A 6374-nucleotide genomic window follows, 5' to 3' on the forward strand; every position below is an offset into this window, starting at 1 on the left:
CTCCTTGTGCTCCATGCCCCCCAACATGAATAAATAACATTTTTTAAATAAAATTTAAAAAAAAAGGATAATTGTGCTAAATGCTAGTGGATCAAATGCTTCTGATAAGGAAAACTAGAAGAAAATTGATCTTCGACTATTAGATTTAGCAACATGTGGATCACTGAGTTGGCATGGTGATGGCAAAAGCCTAATTCAAGTGCATTTAAGAGAGAATGGGGGCAAATTTTATGGCTTGTGAATTATTACCCAGAGAGAGAGAGAAATAGGAGGTAAGAAATTGGAGATAGTAGCTCATCCAAGAAGATTTACTACAGAGGTGGGCAAATGAATAGCATGCAAGTTGACAAAAAATAAAATAAAAATAATTTTTTTTCTTCCCTTCCTTTGCTTCCTTTTTTTAAAGATGGAAGTTTATTTTTGTGGGATGGGTAGGGTAGAAAAATTTAATATACTACAAAGTAGGGAAAATGACTGCAGTGATATCCTCAAGTCAGTAAATGAGATGAGAAAGAATGTGCAAGTGTTCACATTGACTTGAGTTAAAAGCACAGATATCTCATCACTGGTAAAGATAGGGAAGCAGAGCATAGGAGTGCAGGTGTTTCTAGATCTGTGTATGTGGTAGTCAAAGTCTCTTCTGTTTGATTTTTTAATGAGGAAACAAGGTCATTAGTTGATAAGGAGGGACACAGAGGAGGTGGTGTGAGTTTTGGGAAAAAGTGGAGAAGGGGTAAAATAGTCACCTGAGAAAGTAGAAATGGAAATGGGCTAGGACGTGTATCTAGTTGCTTGGCATCACTGTCCCCGTAAGGTCTGTGTATTACACTATAGGACAAATAGGTACTACATGCTTAGGGCCTTACATATCATTTGTTCTTTATTCATTGAGCCATTCAGCATGTATTACTGCATGCCATCCCTTCACTAGGCTAATCCTAAGCACTGGGAATGTAGCATGGATAAGAAAAAATACCTCTGCTTTATGTACTTCATATTGTAGAGAGAGGAGTTAAACTGAAAGTATACAAAATAGCCAAGGACTTGGTTCAGTTAGTAAGAAGTGCTACAAAGGAAAAGCATTAGAGCAGCAATGTGTGGTGTCTTCTAGAAAGTGGTGTTAACTTTGAAACATAAACAAATGGAAGCAGGCAGCTTCTGAGAAAATAGCATCCAAGACAAAGGGGAAAACAAGTCAAATGCTCCGAGTCAGAAATGAATGGGCTGTGATGGGGGCAAGAAAAAGGCTAGAATGGTTGAGTTCAGTGAGGCAAAGCCTGAGTAACCTTGGTCAGCCCTGGTCAGAGAGTTTGGATATTTCTTCATGGCAAAGGATTGCATTTGGTTGTTAAGTATCCAGTACATTCATTGCTGTTTAGGGTACATGGTGGGGTGCAAAAAGGGTTGCAAGGAAGTCAGTTAGGAAGCTGCTGGGTAAAAATGGAAGCTGGTTAGGACCAGGGTTATAACAGTGGAGATGATGACAAGTGATAGGATCTCAGGCAAATTTCGGAGGACATGCTAATGGAGTGGATGGACATATGATAACGTACATGAAAAAAGTACAGCACTTAGAACATCTGACCTTAGAAACAGGCTGATACAGTTAACAAAGAAGAAAAGAAAAACAATAGCAGACTTGGGAAAGGTCAGAGGCCAATGAAATCAAGATCTTTTATGGACATGCCGATTTTTAGATGCTTAATAGACTTGCATGTAGAAATGTTGAGGAAGCAACTAGTCATTTAATCTGGAAGCCAAGAGTAGTATTAGGGCTAAAGATAAAGATTTATGTGTAATTTCCAGACTTAGCAAGTTAAAAACAAAACAGGATGTCCAGTTAACTTTGAATTTCAGATGAAGTACTTTCTTAGAAGTGTCTCATGAAACTTGTACTAAAAATCTGAAATTTAAATTTAACTGGATGTCCTGTATTTAATTTGATGATCTATGTCATCAGCATATATTTGATTATTATACCTATTTGTCTTAAAACATCTTCAAAAGAAATGTGTATAATGTAAAGAAATGTATAAGCAGAAAATTGAAAAAAAAAAAAAACCCAGGTAATTTAAAATCTGAAGAGGATTCAAAGAAATTGAAATTTTTAAAAAAGATGTATTTTTGCCCATTAAAATATCTTCCATCAATGACTGTAGGAGATGGAAATCTGTGTATTTGGTTAGTATAGCCAAATTAAATATTCCTAAAAACAATTTGGCAGTATGTATCAAAAATCAGTTAAAAAAATGCCAGGAATTCCAGAATGGTCCACCTCAAACCAAGATATACTCTGACATAAAAGGACCTGACTTGCCACCATTATTCAGTGTTAAGGTGCAAATATCACTGGGAAAGGCAATACATCAGTTGTTATTAGTCATAAGTTCTCGGTGGTATTCGAACCATTTTCCAGGGCAACTAGTTGGTAACAACATCCCATAGAGAAAACACAGGATACCTAAGTTTTAATAAAAGAAGCAACCCTGAGAACTGTTTGGAGAGAGAATCCCACCCAGAGTCAAGAGGATGCTTTGTAACTAGGAGAGCATCATGAGAACAAGCACACCCAGATAGGATGGTCTATCGACTGGGGTAGAACCATCACCAAGAAATGGTCAGAACACTTCTAAGTGTAAAGGGCACCACAACCTGAGCCTTTGATTATCCCACTTGGAAGAAAAACTAAAAAGAAAATATATTGCAGAGGAAGACGGCATGACTGAGAAAAGGCATTCAGTTCAATCAAGGCAGATCACCATGGTGGGATGGAAAAGGACTCCCCTCTCACCCCTTCTGGATTGTGTGTCTGGTCTCAGCGCCAACCCTATAATAATGAAAACATAGGTTGTGCAGATGTTCGGTAGAACTCACTAGCAGATGCAATCAAGAAAGGGACCCGGGTGAGAACTCACCTAGGGCCTTCTGTTCTCACATTTGTTAATTTGATAAATGAGTTTTTTGGCACTAGTCCCTTATTTTTCCCTCCACATTCCACAATACTTCCAGAAGAACTTCCTAATTGCCTCTGTACATTAAATCTTTCTAATGATAACAGCATTAACTCAGGCTCACTCTTATTTTGGGCCAAATTATCATCGTTGTACCATACGGAATTAATTAAAATGTAGCCAGGAAAGGCTGCTTTGAACGACAGAGGCAGAGTTTGAGTCTAAAAACCTGTGGGAATCGTCAGTGAGATGTGAAGAACAGCCAGCAGTCCTGCGCCAGAGCCCTGGCTGGTATTTCGAATGCTATTTGTAAGGGAGGGCATGGTGGGCTAGGGGAAGGGGACAGGAAGACAGAGGAAACATGGGTAAGAAATTGAGTTAACAGTTTTAAAAATGAGCCTGGGCTGTTCGAGTGGGGAGCATCATTTGGTGTAACTGCATACGTTCAGCATTTAACATCTCCTGAGATTTAGCTTGAGTTGCGACTTCACACATTTAATGAAGCGAAACTCTCTCAGGCCACCGCAAGACATATCTAAGGATGAAAACCAGTAATTTACAGCTTTAGTGACCTTATTACAGTGTACTTTGTGCTTGGCTGCTCTTCACTCTTATCTGGACCATTATCAAAGGCTCTGTGGAATAGTGGCCATTAGCTACATGCAGACCAAGGGGCTTTGTCTTCGAGGCAGTGACAGGAGGGGGGAAAAATTTTTGAATATTTTACCTTAACTCCTGAGGAAAAAAAAAAATAGCAACATACTCTTTGAAACACTAATATGCATGTGAATGGTGGTGATGAAGCAAAGTCTCCAATAACAAACAAGCCTTGGTGCAAAGCCTTCTCAAAGATGAGCTAATTACACTGACAGCCCAAATAACAATGAGTATTCTCCACTAACTGATGAATAGCTCCTGATTTTGAGATGCCTAACCTACATCTGCGCTATGGAGATGGAAATAACAACGGGACCAAAACCACCATCATATTAGCCAGATGCCTGTGGCTCACAGTTGGGGCGGTGGGGGAACCAGGAGTTCAGGTTTTCTCATTTGGATGGGCGTTACTGCCAGAAATTAGCTCCATGGAAGAAGACCCTCTTCAACACATGTGCACACATGCACACATTCATTCAATACATGGAGCTCCTACCAAGTACTGAGCAAATTTCTAGGCCAGGAGGCAGACTTTCTGTAAAGAGCTAGATGGAAAATATTTTAGGACTTGTGAGCCACACATGGTGTTTTAGAAATGTAAAAACAATTCTTTGAGAGGCCATGCAAAAACCAACTGCAAGTTATTGTTTGCAGACCCTTGTTGTAGGCACTTGACCCCGACTCCATGACCAAAGTAAAACAAAAAATTGCCGTGTCCTTAAGGAGGGTGAAAGAAGGTATGCAACAAAAAACACATGATTAATATCATAAAAAAAGATATTAGCAGGTTATTAGTACCAGGGCAAAAGGATCAAAGTAGATCAGGAGGATAAAAAAATATATATATATATATATTTGGAAGAAAAAGACTCTTTGATTTGAGATTTCACAATTTGAGATCACGATGAGAACACCTCTTAGGAGCTTTTCTGCTGAAGAGGCAATATGGTGCATGGAAAGCCCAGATATTTTAGAGCCCACGCACTTGAAATAACAGCTCTGCCAGTTCAGAGTTGTATGGCCACAAAAAAAGTGGCTTAATATGGTTGGACATTTTTTGCATCTGAAAAATGGGAATCCTGATGCATGATCTGCCATCCTACAAGTTTGCTGTGAGTCTCAGCTGAATTTGTGACAGCACTGTCATTAGGAAAGCAAAAGACAGATTTTTGTAACATCCTCATCAGAGCTGTAGCTACTTAGAAACATGGGTTTTGTTGTTGGTTTGCTTATCAATTACATGAACATGGATGGTATGCTTACAACAAGGGATGAGAACATAGTTTTAGGTTTCTACGATAAAGACAAGGGTATAAGGAAAGAGTAGCCTGTAAGTCAAGAGAAAAGGCATCCCCTCCTATGCAAAGTGGCTTAAAGGACACCATCCACAAGTTTCATGTAACATTCTTTTATAGGATTCTTAAAGTATCTACAATCCCAAGTATTTGTCTTATGCTTTTGACAGCTGAGTCATGTGCCATGATAAAGGCTCCCATAAAAATGAAGAAACTGACTTATGATGGTTAATGCTGTGCATTCTAATCTGTTGTTAGGGAATAATTAACTAAAGCAGAGATGGTCTCCTGGATGAAGATTTATCCAAATAGTGAAACACTTGGTTGGAAGTCAGATGTTCAGGGAGTTCCAATAAAGTGTTTGTACAATTAGGTGCAAGAATTACCAGGACAGCAATCTAGATAGCAAGGCAGAAGTTCACTGGGTTCCCTTGGCTAGTGATGGATGCTGGAAGGTGAAGTTCGACAGCAGAAGAAAGCACACGGGCCCCAAACACATAAAGAAACGGACAAGGCCAAAGCGAGGAGTCCAATCTTGGGAACCTAGCAAAAAATAATGTGTGAGTTGAAGAAAAACCTGCCTTAGCCTTCGTGGAATTTCTGTTAACTCTTCAATCACCCACATATCCCTTGAAACTGAAAAATAAGCAGATGTTCTATCCTAGCCCCTCCACTTAGCGGATACTACAGTTTCCCCATGTAGAATCTGGTAGTTCTATCCTAAAATATTACCAAAGCTAGACTACCAAAGAGAAAATGCTTTAGAGTTCGTTTCCTTGAGGGAGTCTCTATAATCATTTCAATAGTCCATTTGAAGGGAAGAAAAAGGTACCACAAAATTCACAAATAGGGAGTATACCTTATAAATACCAGACTTTTAAGTGGCATTCATGATGTGAAAGCATGTTAAAAGAAACCGCTTCATAAAAATGGCACTAAAGAACATACCTGAGCCTATAATTAATCCATTAAATAAAGAGCTTTTCTTTGTAGTTAATCAAAAAGGACCTCTTGGCCCTACACTCACACAGAAGTGAAAAAATATACACCCGTTTAAAAGCCCTCTTTTTCAGAAGCAATGAAAGAGAAGGTTTACTTTCAGAGACTTCCTGACAACCTGTTACAAAATTATTCCCTTTAACTCAGCCTGAGGCCATTTCATTTCTAAAGATTTCTTCCTGTATAATTAAAGAACCACTGCCACACTCTGGCAAGCTCTACCAAATGTACTTTAAAAAAAAAAAAAATCTTCTAACTCTAGTTTAACTGGCATTAGTCTGTTTCCTCTCTGTCATCACTGATTAGCAGTCATTTCTCTGTAAACAGAAGCTGTCTAGGTCCTACTCAGCTTGCCCCACTCCCTCTGGTGAGGCACTAAGATGCACCAGTAATGCAAAATTCTCTCTGCAATGTCCCAGGCTCTGCCCTGGCCACAGCTGTGAAGCCGAGTTGTCTAGAGGGGTCTTGTTGA

Source organism: Mirounga leonina, unplaced genomic scaffold, assembly GCF_011800145.1.
Source record: "Mirounga leonina isolate KUSES-001 unplaced genomic scaffold, KU_Mleo_1.0 Mir_128, whole genome shotgun sequence".
Lineage (NCBI taxonomy): Eukaryota > Metazoa > Chordata > Mammalia > Carnivora > Phocidae > Mirounga > Mirounga leonina.